Below are 23,836 nucleotides of genomic sequence, written 5' to 3'. Positions count from 1 at the left end.
ATTTTTTTTTTTAATTTCGTTGATCACCACGGATTTTTGATAAGATAACAAAGTCCTCTGGATATTTTTCAGCAGTTCATCAAGCATTATTCTGAAAATCTACAATTGTTCAAAAACTCAAATGTCTGTTCACAGATAATCTTTCAAGATGGCTGGTTGATTAGTAAGTGTTCAAAAGATCTCTAGCTGCTCTGTGACCTCACGTCTTATCGTTCTACTTTCTGAGATTTACAATTCTCACCGACTTCCATAATAAATTCAAGTCTCCCATGTGTACCAAACCAGCACACTCCATAGACTATTTTTTTTTTCTTGATTTATTTTCCGTTGATCTTGTTTTCCGTATGAAGTACTAATGCAACCGACGCCAGAGAGGCAATTCCCACGACCCTACCTATCGACGACCCATCAACTCATAGAGCGGGGAGCAAAGGTTTTACTTACCGTGATCAGAGATTTTATGCCTCAGAAAATCCCGACGGCGCCGACTGGGATTGAACCTGGTAGGTCACCAGTTCTAACCACCATGACATCACTGAACAGTTCACTTAAAATCGTGAAAATGGGTTTGGTCACTTAGTGAGTCAATTTTTTCTCAAACATCTAATCTCCAATATGACGAAAATCGACCGATAAAAGTAACTCAATACCTGAGTCGAATTCAACTCACAATTGCATTAGATTGCGTAGCGCCATTGGGCATTGTAGGGATACCCGTTAAACAGATTCAAAGTGAGGCCAGTTTAAATGCAATTTAGCGATTCAACGGGGTTCTGGTGATTGTGATCAATTTTCAATAGTTTACTAATGATAAATTACTATTATTTTTATACCAAACAAATCTTACATCAATTCTCAATCAAAGGGTGTGAAAAGAATTTAAATCCATCAATAAACGGCCAAGTTATAAACGTTTAAAACTTAACACTATTTCGTTACACAATTTTTTTGATTTGCACCCCAGTGTAGTCCACAAAGACGTAGTCCTACGTCTAAAAATACCTTACCCAGTAGAGTTAATTCAACGGTCCCATAGCACTATTTACATGACATTTTGTTAATCCCGATCGAACATTTGGTCGGCGTTAAGTCAGAGGGGACTAAGTAGCAAAATAAAAGAACAAAAATGAGTCAATTAAACCATTGGAATAAGAATTTCCTGAGCTACATTTCACGCACAGCCAGATTTGGTAAACAGCAAGGGAAAACAGCCAAACATAAGAAACAATGATACTAGCAAAACTTTAAAATCGTTTTTCTCAATATAAAAAAAAAAACATCATTTAACACTGACCACTTAGAAAATGCAGATGTGTTTACATCGGTAATATAGTATACCTAAGAAGATTCGCAGATCTCATGAATTTTATGAAGCTCTCTTTTTTATAGTCGATTTGACACATTTTAGGTCATTCGGACTTGTCCGGGGAAGACATTTGAACTCGTGACCTTTAGCTTGGGGAGACATGGACGCTGCCCAAGTAACCAACAAGCCTGTTAATTCGGCTTTTTGAATTATAAGGCTGATATACGGCTAATATAAAGCTTGGAAGCCCTGTGTTAACCGTCTATCAGCCTTATATTGTTGGTTACTTGGGTAGCCACTGCACCAGTCCCATACCTATGAAGCTCTCTGAAAGGTCTTCCAAAACCTTTATTACAATATACGTATGCATAAAGTTCGCTGTGTTCGATAATGTGTGCAAAATTTAAGTTCCGCTAATTTGTTTGATCAACAGAATTTCACAGTTATTTGGTGTGATTGGCTACAAACAAACCAAAAATCTTCCATTTCGCTCGCAGCATCCTCCTCATTGTAACGAGCACCATTGGCTGATATTGACTCTCCCGGTTGTTTCGATTCTCTTCTCGAGTATCAGTTACACCACACACTGTTGAGCACTCCTCAGTAAACAAGTCGTCACTTGCGCTATCAGCTAAACCGTGTCACCGAGAGGAGCATCTAGAATTACCTTCCACACCAGTCAGTCGTCAGTCTACCAGTCGGTACCGAGTTTGTGTCAGCCGAGTCTCGAAAACAACAAAGCTCATCTTCCCGCGAAACCTCATCCGCGCGCGAGACTCACTCGAAACGGTTCGGCTCGACCGCGACTGATTTGTGTGCTGCTGCTTCATTTTTTTTTTCCTTTCAATTTGATTCCTCTCTAAAGCTGCCTGTGTGTTGGTGTGGGTGCTGCCTGCTATAGCGCGATACGGTGATGCCCCGCGTGTTGCTCGTTAATAGGCGAGTGATATTTTGCACCAATCAACTAACCGCGCTTCTCCCTATCCTCTTCACCTAACGACAGACCAGCGGTTGGGATAATATTGCGACGACGGTGGTGGTCGATGGCCAGCCGCTTCTCGACGCGACGTGCAAATTATCCGTGACTCCCCTTTTGCTGCGATGCATAACAAAAATAGTTCGAGTTGAGGCAATCGAATAAAAACAACCTCTCACACATGCACTGCTGAGACACCTCTGCCGGCCTCGCCTCCGTTGCCCGGCTACTGAGCTGCAATACTTACTACACGGTGGTGAATGAGACGCCACCGATCGGACTGCTCTTCATCCTCCTCCTCCTCCTCGTACTTCTCCTTCGTTCATCGCAACAATAACATCAGAAAAGCAGAAATTTAAATTTATGTCTGTCTGTTTCCTGAGATTATTTTTATAAATATACTTTTTCCTTCGATACGAAATCGGATTCGCGCGCATCTTGAAATGGATCGACGGCTGCCTCCCTCGCCGGCCCCATCGTGCAATGTGCGTTTCCCAGCTAGAATGGGCGTGGGAGGTGAGCCAGAGGAGAAAGAGAGAGTGTGTGGGCGAGCTTTGTTGGTGGATTCTTGGACTTTCCGATCTAAACCTAGTGGGTGCTGGTGGTGGTAGTGGTAATTCTACGTTTCAGCGGGTGAGAAGCAGGAGGTTTTGGAGGTTTGTTTACTTCTAGGAAAGTTTTGTTACCAAAAACAGATCGCATGTTAGAGAAGGGAAGCCGCGGTATGGACGGTGGTGCAACTGCTTGATTTACCGGTTTGAGTTGTGTAGGTAGGGAGAAAAATCAGATGCGTGATGTGTTATAACAAGGACGCCGACTGTGGGCTATAGGAATCTTGTTTCCGCGGGATTGTTTTGTAAAATGACTGGTGATCACTTTTTGAATGTAATTTAAAAAAGGGAGATTGTAAACAGTGCTCTGATATGAGTGCTGGAAGGTGCCGAAAAACATTATTTAACTTTATACATTAGTAATGACCTGATTTTGGGCATTAGACTGTTATCTTTCAATAATTGCACATCATTGTAAATCCAAATCTTTCTCACTAATCTTCAAGATGCATGTTTAAGTTAAACGTTGGTGCAATAAAAACCAAGCGCATGTGTTTCGTGCCCCGTAACGTGGGTAGATCACCTCTTCGTGGTACGTTACGGGATGTAAGATCTACCACCGATTCCTAGTCCTGACTACTTCAAACTAGGGGAACAGGATTTTTCAGTAATCCAAGGAACACATCTTAGTCCTTGTTACTTTTTATGACTTGTTGATAAGGACAAGACTCGGCTTTGCCAACCGAGGATGATCTTGAAACAACGAAAAATTAGTTAGTTAGTCTTCATCTATGTCATTCCTAATCTTCTATTCGTTGTTCTCTAGTTTGAAGTGGTTAAGACTAGGGTTCTGATGCATGGTCATTATCGGTGTCATACCTTTATTTTGTTGCTAAGGAATCCAATTTTGACTGACAAAGGGGCGCGGGGTTTCAACACTCCGAAGGGTATAAATAGCGGGACCTTTCAATTAGAGTCGGATCCTTGCGATAAATGCAAGAATGACAACTGCAAAAATTTTCGAATACTTCTTCATTTCTCAATAGTGATGGAGTAATACGACATGCACTAAACTCAATAGATCAATTTACTGGTCGCAGTAGTGTTAGGTCCCGAACAGAGGAAAAAAATGTGTTTCGTAGAATAGGGTGCAACTGTACTTCAGAAAACTATCTATTTATAAACTATAAACTATCAGAGTAGGGTTTTTTAGTAAAGTTGTAGATAATACCATTTCAAGCAGCTTTGCCGAATTGATGTCTTCAGCTAAGTTGCTGGAAATGATATTTGCCATGACTTCAGTTTATTGAGATATAAGGACAATCTCGTTATATTTCTTCGGTATGTTCTGAAAAGTTTTAAACAATAATAAAACACACTTAGTTGCTATATCGTTATTTAAATTATTTACAAGTTATTTACAAGTTTAATTTTTAAGGATAGATAACGAACTTTATTTGTTGTGAATATCATTAGTATCCGTTAGTATCGTTTAAACTGATGTAGTTTCTAGTATAGAAGCAATTAAGATTATATATGGCCCTATTTAGGTAAACATAATGTTTCTATTACTTGTAAGGACTGATTATGGAGATCAAAAGTCCGTAGGACTACCGATAAATCGGTAGATCTGGCCACCCTGGTCTCAAGTAATAATTTTGGTTTTATGCTCTTGCAGACCATTGTTTAAGCTTGGAGAAGGCTTTAAAACCTTAATAAAACTTGTGATTATATTAGCTGTTACATTATTCCGGTAAAACTATGTAAGACATTCCCGGTTGTCAAATTCTGAAATCAAGTGGCAAGCAAGTGGAATGCGATTTTCGCGCAGAACTTTGAAGTATATTAAATATTCTTATAAGTACGCTGTTGGCACACTACAACCTTCTCAGTCGGCAAGTTTTTCCCGTTTGATGAAGTTATATTGAGGTCCACAAACATATTTCTAAGTGATGAAGTTTTGCAACAATAAACACAGAATGAATCAAGTACCAAGTTGAAAGGTTGGTTCGTATAACCAACACTTCAGTGGACTAATAAGGTTTCCGTAGTCTACCTAAGAGATGTCTGGCGTTGCTCCTTAAAGCCTCCGAAGTTCTACTAAACTGGTAAACTTACTATATGGCTCTGAAGTTGACTTCTATGCTTTCTGGGGTAAAGTCTGTAGAAATCTCTGCAAATGATTCAAGTTATGTCTGGAGTTGACTCAAATGAAGTTGTATGTATGTAAGGTAGCCACCATCCTCTGGAGTTGACTCAAATGAAGTTGGCTCATAAAACCTCTATACATAGCCCGTAATACTTTTTTTCCTTGATATGTTTTCCGTCGATCTTGTTTTCCGTCGATCTTATTTTCCGTCGATCTTATTTTCCGTCGATCTTGTTTTCCGTGCTAAGCACCGATGCTACCGACGCCAGGGAGGCAGTTCCCACACCTGGACCCTACATATCGACCCATCAACTCATGAACCGGGGACCAACGACTTTATTTCCCTTCCGAAGGAAGGCGTGATCAGAGATGTTATGCCTCAGAACATCCCGGCGGCGCCGACTTGGATTGAACCCAGGCCTGCTGGTGTGAGAGGTATTCACGCTTACCACTACACCACTGGCGCCGCTTAGCCCCTTACATCTCTGAACTTAAAGCAGTTAATCAAATGGCGCAAAAAATGACATTATTAAAAAAAAAAAAACAATTTTTTATTAATATTCCAGGAAACAATTTCCGCTAATTTCCCTAAAAATCAAGTTTTGCAATTCTTGGGAAGCAAGCGTGATATCATGGGGAACAGATAAAAAGGTTTACTTAATATATATTGTCGCTAACAATAAACCGCACCGATCAGAAAACCATCCCCGGAAAATTTACTCTGTATAGAACTATCCATAAATTATGATAAATTTCCAGTGGAAGCTGATGGAAACTTTTTGGACAGGTTGATAAGAACTTCCAAAGGAGCTGAATAAAACATCGACGGGAAAGGTGAAAGAAACTTCCGGATGAACTTGAAAGTATCGGTCGGGATATAAACATCTAGAATAAAATAAAAAAAAACTGGGAAAAGTTTGAAAGAGCTTTAAGGGCAAATCTTAGGAATATTTCAGAGAAAGTTAAGAGAAACTTCCTGAGAAAGTAAGCAAACAGCCCCGTAACGTAGGTAGATCGCCTTTTCGTGGTACGTTACGGGATGTAAGATCTACCACCGAATCCTAGTCCTAACTACTTCAAACTAGGGGAACAGGATTTTTCAGTAAGCGAAGAAACATATCTTAGTCCTTGTTTTTTTTTTTTTCCTTTGGTTTGTTTTTTCCGTCGATCTTGTTTTCCGTGCTGAGCACCAATGCTACCGACGTGCCAGGAAGGCAGCTCCCACACCTGGACCCTACCTATCGACCCATCAACTCATGAACCGGGGACCAACGGCTTTACTTCCCATCCGAAGGAAGGCGTGATCAGAGATGTTATGCCTCAGAACATCCCGGTGGCGCCGACTGGGATTGAACCCAGGCCTGCTGGGGTGAGAGGTAATCACGCTTACCACTACACCACCGGCGCCGTTATCTTAGTCCTTGTTATTTTTATTGCCTTGTTGACAAGACTCGGCTTTATCCACCGAGGATGATCTTGAAACAATGAAAAAATGAGTAAATCTTCATCTATGTGATTTCTAATCTTCTATTCGTTGTTCTCTAGTTTGAAGTGGTTGACACTAGGTTCTGATGCATGATCATTATCGGGGTCATTGCTTAATTTTGTTGGTAAGGAATCCAATTTTGACTGGCAAAAGGGCGGGCCTTTGGAGAGTGTTCCAACACTCCGAAGGGTATAAATAGTGGGACCTTTCAATTAGAGTCGGATCCTTGCGATAAATGCAAGAATGACAACTGTAAAAATTATCGAATACTTCTTCATTTCTCAATAGTGATGGAGTAATATGCCATGCACTAAACTAAGGACACGGGATATACTACAATAGATCAAACTACTGGTCGCAGTGTTGTGAGGTCCCGAACCGAGGAAAAAAAAGTATGCAAACAATTCCGGGGAAAGTCAGCAGTACTTATGAAAGAAGTCGGAAGGAGTTTCAAGGAAAAATCTTAAAAATCTTCTGGTGTCAGTCAGATGAAACTTTCGGAGCAAGTCTGGAAAAATCTTGCATACGATGTCGGAAGAAATTTCAGGAAGAAGCCAGAAGCACTTCTGTGGACTGCCGGAATATACTTCCAGGTAAAGTTGTAGGAATCTTCTAGAGGAAGTCATAAGGAACTTCCAGGGATAGTTCTTCGATTTTTCTGGACATTACAAATGAATATTTTTTATGCTAGTGAATCATTGTCAAACAATGCTTTCCTTCGAAATGTATGTATGGGCCCAATATTGTGGACACATAGGCTGACATTAGGGACATTAACCATATTCTGAAGATTCAGATCCTTCTAAACACAAAACTAATTCATCATGGTTGATCAAATGTTGATCTTAAAACACCGAATTGGCTAGCGAAGCGCCAACGTATTTTAGATCATATGAAGAAACCTGTGGGTTGCAGCCCGTAGATTGATAAAAAAAAGTTTTATCTCCAAATCGGAAGCATGTAACTTCGAAACATTTTAATTATTTATAAATCATAGTATGTAGCAGAACTTTAGAACTACCTTGAAGCTCTTAAAATGGTTGAATAAATGGTCAGAGTCAGAGTTTCAGATTCAATTAGATAAACAGAGCGATGCAATACATGCATAATTTCCATCAGTTATTGGCAATTTGTTAGGATTAAATTATTCAGCAATAGTACAAATTGTCTTTCCTGCTCCAATCCAGATGTAATATGCATGGTCTTATGGAACATATTCCAGAAACCGTACTTTGGAAAAACATGTGAAATCCGGACCGTAATTGAAAGTTTCCCGAGATGTTTTTTTTTCTCTCTGTTCGAAATAAAAATTACCATGCACTTTTTTTTCAGAATTTCCATGGTGTTAATACCAGAATTTCCTTTGATTTCTACTTATAATTATCATGAATTTTTCGTTAAACTTTAGAAAATTTCGTTAGGACTCTTCTCGTAATTAACCTGGAATTCTTTAGAAACCATTCCATTGAATCCTACTTATAATTTCTTTGGAACTATCCTGAGGATTAGATTCCTCAGACATTTAAAAAAAAAATCTTTTAAGTTCATACAACACTCTCCTCAGGTAACCTTCGGAATTCTCCTCAAAATTTTGTAAGAATTTATTTTGAGTGCTCCTCAATTTGTTTTACCGTGCTTTGGCATTTTTTTGGGAACTTTCTTGAAATTCTCTTCGAAATCTTCCTCAATATTCCTTTATGTTTATCCTTAGAACACCCTATAAATTTTTATTATAATTCTATTGAGATTCTCTCTAAAATTCGCCTCACAATCCCGATAGCATTCTCTTCGGAATCACCTAGAAATTCTTCCTGAAGATTCCTCAAAATTCCCTTGGGATTCTTCTGAGAATTCTCATATACCTGACACAATCTAAAAAAAAAAAAAAAAATGTTTCTAGTCAGCACTCCTTTGAATTTTTGACCGAGTTCTTCTCAATTTTATTTTAGGTATAATTCAGTATTTTTTTGTGATGATAATGATGATGATGATGATGATACTTGTCTACCACTTGTAGCATTGTAGCACGGAGAGTCCGATAGCAATGGGCTCTTCTCATCATTTTATTTGATGATGCTATATAAGCTCAACATGTCACTGTATGAAGGGCCAAAAACGAGTTGGGTGGATCGATAGGCAAAGTCACCTATACGCCTCCACGGGAAAGTAAAGAATCTCCTTGCAGCAGCAAGAGTATTGAAATCGTACAAAATATTGCAAATGATCCATAAAACGTTCAACAAAAGCTAGGAAAATTGCTCCATTACTGCGCAGCTACTCGGATTTATTGTCCAGTCGGTGTTTTATTTTTAGTCAGAGGAGCGTAGCGACGGGCAAGCGTCTAGAACAATCTTCCAAAAGAAGCTTCTATAATAATCTTCTTTAGAAGCTTCCTCGGAATGCTTCTTTTAGAATCTCAAGAAGCTGTTGTAGATAGGAAAAATATTAAGTCACATAAAAAATGAAATACATGATTGTTACTATTAATTCAAGCTTATCGTTATTTAATTTTATCTGTATGCGTTTTACATAAATTTAATTTCCTAATAATCATAGTTTTGGTCTAGAATCAAGACTGATTCACCTAAGCATAAGTATACCTAATTTATTTATTTATTTCGTTAATCAGTTTACACATTTTTTATTGTAAAGATATTCTTTTAAAATATGATTGCCATGCCTTAATGTACTTAAGTTATTGTTTGACTCTTTGGAGCTGTAAATTCCACGTTGAAACCCTGGAAAACTCAGGGAATTGTTTACAGCAAAACGAGTGGACACCCTGTTTAATAAAAAAATGTATCACGTGGAGTGCCGCGGTCTTCATAATATGTACTAATTTTAGTGTATTTCGTTATCTCTTTTGAATGGTTTTCTTCTTTCGTATGAGTTTTCATAGTCTCCAAAACCAACAGTTCAATTACGAAGCTTACGAAGACATTGCAACCATGATTGCCATACCTTCGTCATAAACTCCACACGGGCCTCATCTACGAAGTAAACACACCACCAACCGACAGAAACCCTCCCTCCTATTTCCACAGGGAATAAAACTCCCCAAGTTATGGGTCTGCTCCGGGCCAGACTAAACAGCCAGCAACCACTTGTCTGTCAGCTGGATCCCAAAACTGGACCACACCTCTCGGAGTCGATTGTGAAACCGAGACACCGAAGGCAGTTGAATATGAGCTGCTTGGTCCCTCTACTCTAAATCGCCAAAAGAAGGCAACCGCCAAGTAGACGGGTATTGTGTGTTGAGTATAAAAACTGATCACAATCGGTGCGAACGAAAAACCGAAAACGGCTACGACTACGGGGTGGCACATTTGCATAAATACCTACCTCACCGTGGCGGGGCGGAGGTTACTTTCGATCTGAAAGGACATCTAAACAAGCAGTGCAGTGTTCGTCTAGTTGGTATAAAGTTGTATCTTTATGATTATGGCGGTGTCATTTCGATCATTGACTGGTTGCCACTTGAACCGTCCGAATGGGAATAATGAAAGAAATCTCGCCCCACACGGTAGAATGCAAAAAAAGACGTAAATACACCTAGGGTTCTAACCGAAACCGGCAAGTTGCTGTTTATGGAATCTGAACTGCGAAGCCGGTTGGCAGTAAACAAGTTTCCCCTGTAGTCGTTAATCTACTACTTCCTAGCGCACCCGCTTGTCGTTTATCGCGCTCCAAGAATCCACAAAACACATTACTCCGAGCTCAAATACACTAACAAGTGAACCTTTACGAAGACCTTTCCCGCCATGTCTAACGTGAATCCATCCCAATGACGTTTATATAAGGTCTGGGCCAAAGGGCTGATTGGTGTTAGTGAAATGTGCAAATGTTTAGTGGTGTTCGTATTTTATTGCAATGTTTATCTTTTTATACGAAACAGCTGTTGGCAGTGACGTATTTCTATCTGTTCTCAGTATGTTGGCAGTGACGTATTTCTATCTGTTCGGAGATGTTCAGCAATGTTTACAACATTTTTGCTTCTAACACCAGCAAGCTGCCTGTTGGCCCAGACCTTATATAAATGTCATTGAATCCATCCTGCCAGTCAGCCTTCCTGCCTACAATCGTGCTTAGTAGTCGTATAGCGAACGCACACACTGGCACACGCACACTACGCATACCACACACACCGGAGGGAAACCGGTAAACCAGTTTGCGACTACTACAATTTCACGAGCAACAGCAGCGATGACGACAACACCAGCCAGCCTGCCAGCGACGACGACGACGACGACGATGCGCGAATTTAGACGAAAATGTCAATGAACGGCGCCAAGGTTACCGCTGCTTGATAAACAAATTAATAGTCATTCTAAAAACAAAATTCAGCCGCGTAGCCTTGAAAGCAGTAGGTTGTGAAGCTGGTCGTCGGTCGGAAGGTAGTATATAGGCAGCAACAGTAGTCGGTGGAGAGCGCGCGGTCGTCGGTAGATACACACATTCGGCCGCCGTCGTCGCCACGTGAACCAATACCACCTATTATTGCCCGTGTTCGTTAGCTACATCCTATACGGTACCTAGCGCGGGCCTTTTTGTACTCCTCTAGATAGAAGACGATGGAAGGAAGCATTCCGAACGGTTGACAAACATCCGTTCGGAACATTATTACTGATAGGTAGAGCGCTCAGAAATCGGGAAAATTCCGCCGGGGATGAGTTTGACGTCGAGAGGGGTGGTGATTAAATGCTCAATCAACTGGTTCGAGTTGAATTTAGAGGCAGAAATTTTCCTAAGGAGTTCGATACACGGAATGTGGTAGTTGTTTGACGTCAACCATTAATCTTTCGATTCCAGCTGACTGGTTGGATTAAAACTTCAAGAAAGGATATACGGGGCGAGTCAATGAATCATACTGTGAATGGGTGGATGTTGAACGTTTGTTTGCTAATAAGTTCTATCATTATGCTAACACTCACATTGCATTCGTACGGGAATTCGTTAATTCTTTTTTAACAAAGCTTAGCATTGGCAATTATTTGTCATGTACAAAATTATCCCTTATTCTGTAATTGTTGCAATTTAATTAGACACAAATAGAACATGTAAATTGGACATTTAAACAAGTTACCGCCAATCGATGAAAATCGAAACTCTCGTGCCAAATGTTCAAGAATTCATCTTAACAGATCTTCTAAGCATGTTTACTGCTGCCAAAATCACATACATTTCATCCGGATTTTGATTTTTTAGTATTCGTATGATTTGAAGATTCGCTTATAGCATTTCAAATAAAGTCTTGAGTATAGTGATTTTCATTTGTATTTTTCATAAACTGTATTGAAATCTTACTTACTTTTGCTGTGCCGGCGTTCCTCAGAATTTCACCTGCATTACAAAGTGTTGCGCCAACTTTGTAACTCGGTTTACGGCTACTTGTCTCCAGTTTCTCGTCCCACGCTTTCTAGATCTTGCTCCACTTCATTTATTTATCGAGGCTCAAATGCGGAAACTTTGCGGAGTCGAGATCCATTATACTTTACACAATGTTTCTTAATACTAAAGTTAGCAGAAGAGGGGGTCGATTCGCGGCTTACTCGAGGTTGCGGACTTCATTCTTTTAACAGATAGGGAGGGGCCTCCCTTAGCTCAGTCGGTAAAGGCGCAGTTACAAAAAAAAATTTCGGGTTGATAGGGCATAGATAGAGTATGATTGTACTTGTCACACAATTATACTAATGCAAAAATAGTACAGGCATCGAAAGCTCTCAATTAATAGCTGTGGAAGTGCATCTTGAACACTAAGTTAAGAGCAATAAGCTAATATATGCGATAAGTAATAAGCTTGACATGCGAAGAAAAAAAATGGATCAAGGAAAAGTTATACAAGGATGTGATTGATGTACGTATGTGACCCGCAGTTGAATTGCTATTTTTCGACGATCGATCGTGGAAGATGCACTGCGGTAAAATGATTTCAAACCCGGTGCAGGAGCGTTCGGAACCTTTACAGCTACTTCCTAATCTCTCCAAGAGGCTGTGGTGCGACATTCTTAGATCGCTTCCTAGGTGGGCCTTTGAACACGAAATAACTTCCCTCGCCAACCTCAGGCTCAGAACCCGGATCAGCAACTGTGCAAAGGGTTTTGTTTTGCGGGATTGTCGTCCAGCATTCTTGCGACGTGTCCCGCCCATTGTACTCTTCCAGCTTTAGCGACTTTTTATGTACTGGGCTGACCATACTGGTGCGTTCATTCTTCTCCTTACCTTTCATTTCATATTTTGATCCTTGAAGTAGTTCACAAGTTATGCATTTTTGAAAAAAAAAATCATTAAAAAAAAATCTTTTTTTTTTGGACCACCATAACATGGAAATGGTCACCCCAATGACAAAATAAAATACAGGTCTAATATTTTGCGATAAGGAACAAAATTACAAATTTTTTTAAAATTCTGTGAACCACTATATCGTTTAGCTATAGAATGGCTGATTGTATCTAAATTATGAAACATAATTAGAAAATCTGCTGTGACAGTTGCCTTTGCATGGTAATAACTAGTGTAGCGATTTCCAAGTGTTCCAATTTGTTTAGACAAGCGACCAGAAAAATATTAAATTTTATTTCATGAAATTCAAAAAACAGAATTTGGTTTTAAGCTTCTGCAGACCGATTTACAAAGAATGGAATAGGTTAACCTCTTAATTAGTTTGAAAACTTAATCCAACTTCGATTTTCTGAATTATCCCAGAAGGCTCCTCCAGTTTCCCTAGAAATTTCCATTGGATTTTATCGGAAGCTTCTTTCAGAAATACTTATAACTTCCACGATAGCTTCTTTTGATTTCCGCTGGAAGTTTCATCCAACTTCTTAAGCAAGTTACTTAAAACTTTCACTTACTTACTTAAGGTTCCTGTGCACCACCCGCGGTGCAAAGGGCCAACGTGAAAGACTTCCATCCTGGGCGGCTGCTTGCTTTTGCCTTGACCTGGGCCCAGGTCAGATTCCTATCGACTTGCTTAATTTCCTTATTGAGGCTCCGCCGACATGAGCCCCTGGGTCTGCCTCTGCTGCGATGTCCTGCCGGATTCCAATCCAGCGCTTGCTTGCAGATTTCGTTTCCGCCCCGTCGAAGTGTGTGGCCGACCCACCTCCACTTTCGCTCTCGAATTTCTGTTGCTATCGGCTTATGATGGCATCGACGATGGAGCTCGGCATTCGAGATCCAGTTGTGAGGCCACCAGGCACGAATTATATACCGCAGGCATCGGTTGATGAAGACCTGCAGCTTTTGAGTGTTCTCCACTGATACACACCACGTCTCGCTGGCGTATAACAACACAGATTTCACGTTCGAGTTGAAAATTCGGATTTTGGTGCGTTGACTTATCTGGTTGGATCTCCATACGTTTCGTAAACTCGCAAAGGCAGCCCTAGCCTTCTTGATTCGTGCACCTATGTCGCTCTTGGTCCCGCCGTTCGACTCTATTTGGCTGCCAAGATATTGGAAACTTTCGACCTTCTCCACTGCTTGCCCCGCTATCGTAAAGTTGGAAGGGTTGCCCGTGTTGATATCCAACGATTTGGTCTTGTTGACGTTGATGGTGAGACCCGCCGCAGAGGAGCGTTCGGCTAGGTCATTGAGCTTACTCTGCATATCAGAGCGCCGTTGTGCTAGTAGAGCAACATCATCAGCCAAATCGAAGTCGTTGAGATGCTCCATGGTGATAGGCTGCCAAAGCAGCCCACGGTTCGGTACACGGTCAATTGCACCTACCATTATCTCATCGATTACGATGAGAAACAGTAGCGGTGACGTCCCGGTAGGAAACACTAGTTATAGCAATAACTCGAATAGTGATATGATGAGCTCGGTGATTTAAAGGTGACCATTTTTGCTTACTGAGCAGAAGATAATGAGTTCAATCGCAAGCTTCTTATTTTTGTTAGTGTCGCGATGTAATCAAATGATCACATCATTGAATGTTGTATGGTGCTGAAGAGGTATTCTCGTTCTCTAGCAGCTTTGTTTATAAAATAAGCAATCCTTCCCTTGCTGCATGCTAAACAATGATCACTTGTGTTCGATGCTAAAACGACAGTCTAAAACTAGTAAAATAATAAAATATTATGTTATATTCATCGCCTTATTTGGGGTTTCCTGTTAAACTAATGTTTCTCTTTTCGTTCTCTTTTCAGGTATGTGTCCTTCAAAGTTTATTTGAGTACTTGGATTCTATGATGTTTTGTTGTTGTTGGTTAATCTAATACTATTTCAATCACTGGACTATGGCCCGAAATGGTAATTGAAACGGTGTTTTCCTTATTGCTGATACTAAATGATCTATCTTTTTCCGAAAAAGTTGATTTAGGAGTGTCCTTATTTAAATTTCAATCCATAATCTTCTTTTTAATTCATGATAATAGGTGGTGACAGTCTTCGGTAAAGTTTTAGAAAATATGAATCCAAGCAGGGTTGCATTGTTTTTCGGAATTATAAAATCATGAGACGTCCCTGATTGCAAGTTTGTTTGCTCTAGAAAGCATTTATCTAGTTCTGTCTTTGATCGTGACAGAGCAATTTTTCAGTTATCAATTAGGGTGCCGCTATAAGTGCGAATTTTTCTCTATTTATTTTTCACAAAAAAGGTGTTCTTGAGAACACTTGTAAAGGAAATAATGGCGCATTGTAATGTGAAAAATAGCTCTATCACCGGCAAACGAAGAACAGGAGCCTTAAGCAAAGTTGCTGGTAATCTCAATTCTTGTTTTGTTGCCAAAGCTGATTAGGGTTGTACATATTTAAATTTTTATTTCAAAATTCTTCAGCAAAGTGGTTGAAAAAATCAGTTTTGTTCTCCTTTATTTGTTTTCCGTCGATCTTGTTTTCCGTGCTGAGCACCAATGCTACCGACAACAGAGAGGCAGCTCCCACACCTGGACCCTACCTATCGACCCATCAACTCATGAACCGGGGACCAAGAACAGCAAAAATACCAAAAGTGAAGATTTGCAATGTAGACCAACAACAACAAAAAAAAAACGAAGAAAAACAAAAGTGAATCTATATAATGTACTATAACTCTAAAGTCACAAGACCCGAATGACAACAGTTAAAAGGTCTTTAATAAAGAAAAAAAAAAAAAAAAAAAAAAAAAAAAAAAAAAAAAAAAACATGAACCGGGACCAACCGAAGGAAGACGTGATCAGAGATGTTATGCCTCAGAACATCCCGGCGGTGCCGACTGGGATTGAACCCAGGCCTGCTGGGGTGAGAAGTAATCACGCTTACAACTACACCACCGGAGCCGCTGAAAAAAAATCAGTTAGGGACACTCTAATTGAAACTTGAAGATTTGCGTTACCATGAACTTAAAAAAAAACTAGATATATGGTATCTTCTTCAAAGCTGCTTGAACCCATGTGTTCTACAACTATGCCAAAAAATGCAGCCACATAGGGGGTTTTTGATCTAATTTCCGTCCTACTAAGCACAACCCACGCTTTACCTCTCTTTCTTAAACGGGTTTTAACAATAAATGAAATATTTCCCCTTCCCATAAGTACCGTTGAATTTGATAAAGAGCCGCTCATTGTTGAGATATTGTTGAAAATCTAACACTGCTTCTTGATTCCAAATTCGTCCTACGAGTTTCAATTCCGTCCAAACGCATTGAAACTCCATTGGATTTTCTTCGTCCTACAGATGAAGGTAGAAAAAGCTAGTCCGCTAAGAGCGCTTCTTTTGTTTTGAGAAAAATGAGTGTAAATATTCACACAATACGCTCTAATAGGCTTTGTGGTGTAGCTTGTGAACTAACGCATCGATACAAACATATTACTGATTTGGGCACGGTGAAATCATTGATTATACTGATGTTTTCTGTTCGATAGAACGGAAATGAACGATTACGACAAAGTAGCGCTCTACCCTAGTTTAAATAAATATTAGATTTCTGATTCAAAATTAAATAATCACCACCCTAATAAACTTTTTCATAAAATAAGGACCATACTATTTGTAAACCGTGACATTTTGGACTTCTGCAGGATCCGATCTGATGGAACCAAGGGCTCCTATCGCGGCGCTTCGGATTCACCTCGATAGGCCTGAGAGCATAACAAGAACAGAGTTGAAATTCCACTCTCCGATGTGAACTTCATTTTCGCAAAATGTTTAGGTGAATTGATTCCTTTTCCTACCCCTGCGCATTGGAAATACCCACGAGCCACGGTTGCTGTTGCTGCTGCTGCGTGAGGCTATTGCTATTGCTGCTGGTTTTGCTTTGGAACACTCAGGCTCTACTACCTCTCTCAATGGGATTTAAACCGAAAATGGCAGCGAAAATGCAACAAAAGCAAACGTCGAGGACGGACGGACGGACAGACGGTTGGTTAGATGATCGCGCGCAATTTTTGCCGGTGCATATTTGAATGCTGTTGTTGCTGCCGTTCGCTGCCGCCGCCACCGCCGTCACTGCCATCGTGGAGATTTTCGGTGGAGCGCAATTAACGTTGAGTCCATTTAAATTTTTGCGAACCTTGTGCGGAAATGAACAGCCAACACGACGACGACGGCGATGACCCGTATAGAGACGGGCCTACACATTGTGGTGATTGGCTGTAGAAGGGGGGGGGGGATGGGGAGCTGTCAGACGGAGGGAGGATAGACGAATTGCGTGCGCTGGTACACAGTCGCTCGCTCGCGGATGATGATGGTCAAGGCTTTTGGGCTCTGTTGGAAAAGGTTAATGGTTGGTGGCTTTGTAGATGAAAGACGGGGAGAGGGAGAGGGAGTGAGAGGGAAACGCAGAGCTATAAAGTAGCGTATGATCGGTCCTTGAAATGATGGCGAAAACATGCCAAAAACCCGATGAGATGATGAGATATACAATCGGATAAGTGGAGGAGCATAGGAGGGGAGCAGGGAGTATGGGTACCGTTAGACTTGTGTGTTGATGTTGATGGTCATTCATGGAAGGGATGAGTCTATTTTTAGCTTAGTTTGGATTGGAAAGGAATTTTTGGACGTGAGTGTTTCGAGTGATGCGTAAAAATGAAATTTAAGTGTATGCAAATTTGAATCCATACATGTTCATAGTTTAAGCTAAATGAGTGTGTTTGAAGGTGTTCGGTCATCATGAACTTTACTGCCTTATCGAGATCTTTCCGCTAGTTAGGTGCTTTAACGACAGTATAATTTATGTAATTGTGCAACAAGCAAATGGTTTTATGATTAACAAAATTGTTGTTACATTTGTGAAAGACGTTTTTATTTGTCGACGCTTGTGTGTTAATGTTTACGCCAGTCTTCGTAATGGATGTGGATTCTAGTCAGTAAATACTCGGTTGAATTGCCAGTATGACCGAGGTACTTTTTTGGTTCAAGAATTAGCATAGAGCATAAGTAACCTACAGACACGATTTATGGCTAATATAAAGCTTAGGATCCCTATACTAGTCGTATGTCAGCCTTATATATTGCAAAAATACGATTTCGCGGACTTTTAGGTTACTGGGCATTGTGCTTGAGTTTAGCACATTTTTCTCGAGATTAAATTGAATTTTCTTCTCTCGTATTCTATCATGCGAAACTTTTTTAAAACTTCACGAATCGTGACGATATTTTCAGCAATGAAAAAGGAGAACTTTCCAAACAAACTGGTGTCAGAAAAATTCAGAATCGACCACTAGGGGCGCTGTTAATAAGATGTGCTTGTAATAAACTGAACCAGACTTTATCTAATTTAGTTCAGTTGGAGGAGTGAATCGGGCACAACAATCATCATTTTCATCATTTGTACCTTTTAAGGATCACTTTATTAAAAAAAATCAGAAAGGCCATAAACAACTATAAAAATAACAACATGCCTTTAAAACATTTTGGTGTTTTTATAGCTTTTTATAGCTATTCTGGGTTTTTTTTTCAACCAAGTTATTATTTGCATGTGTTGATTTTGTTTAAGCATTTTAAGGATTAATTTAAAATTCAATTCGGTGGCTTTCAGGCAGCGAATATGCATTTGAAACCATGTAATATGCGTGTTTTTGTACTGTGGTAGACTTGTAGAAAATGGAAATCGATGTCTGTCGCCATTTTGAAATTATGGCTGTTTCAAATTCAAGATGGCTGCTTCCGAAAGATAATACGCATTTTTAACCTTACCAGTGATGGAAAAAAATCAAAAAAATCCAAAATCAGGAACGGCCGAAAATCACTGCTGATCTTGAGACCAGCCAAATAACAAACAGAAAATCACGGCTGATTTTATCTTAGCTGATCTTGAGAGTAGCAAAATCACACACTAGAAACACAATGCTGATTTTAACCTTAGGTATCAAAAAACCAAGCGAAAAATCAATAGCTTGGTACCTATTACAATCAAAGTAAAAAAACTGACATCCGTCGCCATTTTGGAATCCAAGATGGCGGACCAAAATCCAATATGGCGGCCCCCGAACAGGGAATATGCATCTAAACCCATGTACTATGGGTATCTGCGGAATGGGCTCGATGAGTGGAAGTGGATAATTGACATCCGCCGCCATTTTGGAATCCAAGAAGGGGACCAAAATCCAAAATGGCGGCCCCCGGACAGGGAATATGCATCCAAACCCATGCAATATGGGTATCTGCGGAATGAGCTCGATGAGTGGAAGTGGAAAATTGACATTCGCCGCCATTTTGGAATTCAAAATGGTGGACCAAAATCCAATATGGCGGCCCCTGGCCAAAGAATATGCATCTAAACCCATGCAATATGGGTATCTACGGAATGGGCCTGATGAATGGAAGTGGAAAATTGACATCCGCCGCCATTTTTGAATCCACGATGGCGGACCAAAATCCAATATGGTGGCCCCTGGACAGGGAATATGCATCATCAATATTGGGTTAAGATGTATATTCCCTGTCCAGGGGCCGCCATATTGGATTTTGGTCTGCCATCTTGGATTCCAAAATGGCGGTGGATGTCAATTTTCCACATCCCCTCATCGAGCCCATTCCGTAGACACCCATATTGCATGGGTTGAGATGCATATTCCCTGTTCGGGGGTCGCCATCTAGGGTTGAAATCTTCCATATTAATTTCATCCAGAATGATGACTTGAATTTCGGAATGCCCCAAACTCTAGAATTTAACATATCTTCTAAAACGATGATTTTCGATGATTTAGATCTTGGTTGATATTGATGCTGGTTGATTTTGGGAATCGAAAATCACGGCTGATATTGGTCGAAAATCACGTGTGATTTTCGTTGTGATGATTGCTTGTGATATTGGTGCCTGTGATTTTAGGTGATCTGTAAGATTGCTGATTTTGATTTTCAGATCTTGATTTTAGCCAACACTGAACCATACAATACGGGAATTTTTGGAATGGGCTCGATTAGTAAATGCTGAAAATCCGCTAGAATTCAAACATCGATTTGCTATCTCTACTTATGGTCCCCTTTTCTAGACCATTTTTATTGTTAGGGTATCTGATACATTTTCGGAAATTAGAAGTCATTATCTTGGATTCCAAAACGATGACGGACATCAATTTCGAACTTTCATACGTCGTCCTGTTCTGAAAATATCCATCTTTGTGGATTTCTGTAACATTTTAGGAACGGAAGTTCAAATTTTTTTTGATTCATTGATTTTCGATGTATTTAACACATCTTTGGACACCGGAAGTCTTATTCCAATTGGACATAGATTTTGGACCTCTACACGTTGGCCCCGTTCTGACAATATCTATATTAATGGGTATACGGCAGTTTTTCGGACATCTGAGATTGCCATATTGGAATGAGGTCGGTCATCAATTTTCGACATCTTCACGTCGTCCCGGTTCCAAAAATATCCTTATTGTTAGATATCTGACACTTATTTGTGCACAGGAGGTCGCCATCTTCGATTTTAAAATAAAATCGATCATAAATTGTCAACCTCGACACGTCGACCCCGTTCCGGAAATATCCATATTTGATGGTATCTGTCATTTTCTTGTGTACACCGAAAGTCGGCATCTTGGATTCTAAAATGAAGTTGGTCATCATATTGTAGGATGTATGAAACATGTTTGGAAACCGGAAGTCGCCATTAAGGATTCCTAAGAAACGCCTGACATCCAAAATCCAAAAATATCCGTACAGTTGGGTACCTCACACTTCTTCGGAAACCGGTAGTCCTCATATTGGATTTCCGAATGAAGTCGGTCATAATGGTCGGTCACGTTTCGAAAATATCCATATTTTCTGACCTGAAACATCTTTGGGAACTGGCAGTCACCATCTTGGATAAAAAAAAATGACGTCTGACATCAATTCCAAGGTGGCCAGTAAACCGGGTGATCGCGCACGAGCGGGATCCCTACGTTGTGTTGATTTTTGTGATAATTACGAAGACGGATAGAATTAAAACGCACTGATTGCTTCGCCGTCCTGCCATGGCGGAGGCATACAAGACACTGTTTTATTGTATTGTGTATTGTTTTCTAGAATCGTACAGGGTAGGGTAGTGGCACAAATAATCGACGATGCACAAACATACTCCCCCGCAAAACCTACGGTTTTCTATCAACTAATGGAACATAAATACAATGATAATAGACAAACTCAGATGACAAAATGGTCAGTAGAAGAAAGTACGCTAACTTCATAAGAATCCGGCATTCGCACTCGCCCTCGAACAGTGAGTATGTCTCCTGCCCAGAACTATCGTAGTTCATGGTGAGGTAGGAACGACCATACTCTGCCAGATGGCTACCTGTGGGCCACACCATCGTAGCGGGAAGTGGAGCAGATTTCTTTGTGTCGCTGGCGCCATACACTGCAGCATCTTCATCATCGTCCTCGTTGTCGTCACAGTTTTTGGATGGTTTTGCACTATCTGTTATTTGCCCGTCGGTATCAAGTGGTTGGTCACGGCACCATATGATCGCGCACGAGCGGGATCTCTACGTTGTGTTGATTTTTGTGATAATTACGAAGACGGATAGAATTAAAACGCACCGATTGCTTCGCCGTCCTGCCATGGCGGAGGCATACAAGACACTGTTTTATTGTATTGTATATTGTTTTCTAGAATCGTACAGGGTAGGGTAGTGGCACAAATAATCGACGATGCACAAACACCGGGAAATAACTGGAACCCGGGAATAATTCGGGAATTTTAATAAAGATGCCAAAAAATGCTTTGCTCTTTTTACTATGTAATTTCCATCAGTTTCCCGTCTTATTTTAGGATTTAATCAATCTGCAATATTTCAAATTGGTTTTCAGTCCTAATCTAATTTCCGATGTGAAGTGTCTGGGTCTTAGAAGAAAATATTTAATATATTGGACCTAGAAAAAAAAATATATATGAAAACCGGTACTGAACTTTCTATGTGCATAAAACACTAATGTAATAGAATTTTTATTTCGAGAAAAATTTAAAAAAAAAACATGAACCCCGAATAGATTTACTTCTCGGGGTTTTATTTTTTTATTTTTTATTTCACATCAACATAGCCAAGCAATTTTTTCACCATTCCCATAATATGAATTTTAGAATTAACTTTGACTTCAGCTTTGAATTAACGAGGAATTCTTTTTAATCTAACCAGAAAACTCTCCAAGAAACCAGACATTTTTCATTTGAAATTTCTTGGGAATTTCCTTGATACCCCTTCTAGTAATCCTTTTAAAAATTCGAATCTCTTGAGGTTTTTCTCGAAAATTTCTTAAAAATACCCTTGGAGTATTGTTTCGAATTCACAGACATTTTCTGTTTGGATCCCATTCTATTGGAATTTTCTTATAAATCTTGTTTCTTGTTGAAGTCAAATAACAATTCTCTTGAATTTCTCCTTAAAGTTCATCTGTCATTTTCCTCACAATCTCCATACAATTCTGCTCTGAGTCACGTAGGGATTTTTTTTCACAACTTATGTGAAATTATTATAAAATAAAATATATTAAATTATCTCACAAATTTAGCACTTCTCCACAGAAATCCCTACAAATTCATCTAACAATGTGCATTTCAGAATAATTCTGGAATTCTGCCCGGAACTTTTCCTTCCAAAATTATGAAAGAATCCTCCTCAGTATTTTTTTTTAAATTAACGCTGTGTTGTCTTCAGGATTCTATGAAATGTTCTGTAATTATTTATAACCCTTAAAATTTCTTCCAAGTCTTAGAGCCATTGAAAATTTTTACTACTGCAAATTTTTCAAAATTTCATATTTTCATTATATTTTATGCATCATCTTCGTGATTAAACATAGTTTGAAGGAAAATTATATTCTAAGACTCTACACAAATTTCAAAGCTCCAGAATCATCGGGATCTTCTTGAATCGCAATATTTTTAAGATTTTTGTTAGTACCTACATATAACGAAACATTTTCTTTATCCGAGATCTACAATAATTTTCTATAGGGGAAAAGTTGGCTTCGGCAATACCTTAACCTATTATTTGTCAGGGGGGTAAACAAAGTCCTAGAGCACTCAAATTTGGCCAATAGTTGCTCTGAAACACAATGTATCCACATGCCAAAATTGAGCTCTCAAGGACGTTGTTTACCCCCTGACGATAATAGGTTAAGGTATTGCCGAAGAGAACTTTTCCCCTAAATGTTATTATAAATCTTTTTCTAATACATTTTTTTTAATCAATCATTTATTCCTTAGCATTTGGCCTAGTGACAATTCATAACTCATTCACTCAGTAAATTCAAAGGCTTTGAAAACAACCGGAAAATCAAAATGAAAATTCATTGGCCACCCTGCAATTCTCGTGAAACACGAGAAAAGGGCCCTGATCGTTTCTCTTCATCAACATTTTCAAAATCTACGCGTCGTGCCTGGTCTGATAATCTCCATATAGTAGGGTATCTGACACTAATATGTTCACCAATCGAATGACCTTTGCCCAAGACAGGAACCTTGTATGTGGCCAGGATAAAAGTTTTAATGATTGCCCCCAACAAACAATAAATTATGCGATGTTGTATGTATGCAAATCGGAGAAGGTTGCGTCTATTTTTTTTTTCTATTTGCCCTGGCACTGCTCCTGTGTGTCGATGTAGGTATCAGTTAACGGTCATTTAGATCAATCGATTATTTCACCTGCATTAATCCTATTTATATAAAAATAATCGATTAATTTGAAAAATCGTCCACCCCTAGATCGGCTCAGCCGACGCCATACATCGACTGACTAGCGGACCGAACCGACGCACCCGATCGACGTCTGCTTGTGCCAAAAATTGCTCCACGTCGGTAATTGGCGGACCGGCCGGATTCGCAAAATCTGCGTCCGAGGCCACAAGACAAACCAATAAAAGCGACGGTATGATTGCTGCCATTGTGCTGCTTTGGCCCCAATCCGATGGCGCGGTGTGAGTGTTGGTGTGCCTACGTGCGTGCGTGCGGCGA

General features: G+C 39.8%; 2 protein-coding genes across 14 annotated transcripts in view; both read left to right on the top strand.

The window, feature by feature from the left end:
• for (cGMP-dependent protein kinase for) overlaps positions 1-5,559 on the top strand; it is a 690,301-nt gene extending 684,742 nt beyond the window's left edge. The window contains exon 7 of the mRNA XM_065234639.1: positions 5,549-5,559. The gene's annotated coding sequence lies outside the window, so the exon portion shown is untranslated. The remainder of the gene's footprint in view (positions 1-5,548) is intronic.
• The window catches only part of chico, a 563,283-nt gene that overhangs the window by 128,885 nt on the left and 410,562 nt on the right, over positions 1-23,836 (top strand). The window lies entirely within an intron of this gene.

This window comes from Ochlerotatus camptorhynchus, unplaced genomic scaffold (assembly GCF_037179485.1).
Source record: "Ochlerotatus camptorhynchus isolate MF236.1 unplaced genomic scaffold, CSIRO-AGI_Acam_v1.1 ptg000038l, whole genome shotgun sequence".
Lineage (NCBI taxonomy): Eukaryota > Metazoa > Arthropoda > Insecta > Diptera > Culicidae > Ochlerotatus > Ochlerotatus camptorhynchus.
Note: the sequence above shows the minus strand (reverse complement) of the source record. Positions and strands in the feature narration are given on the sequence as shown.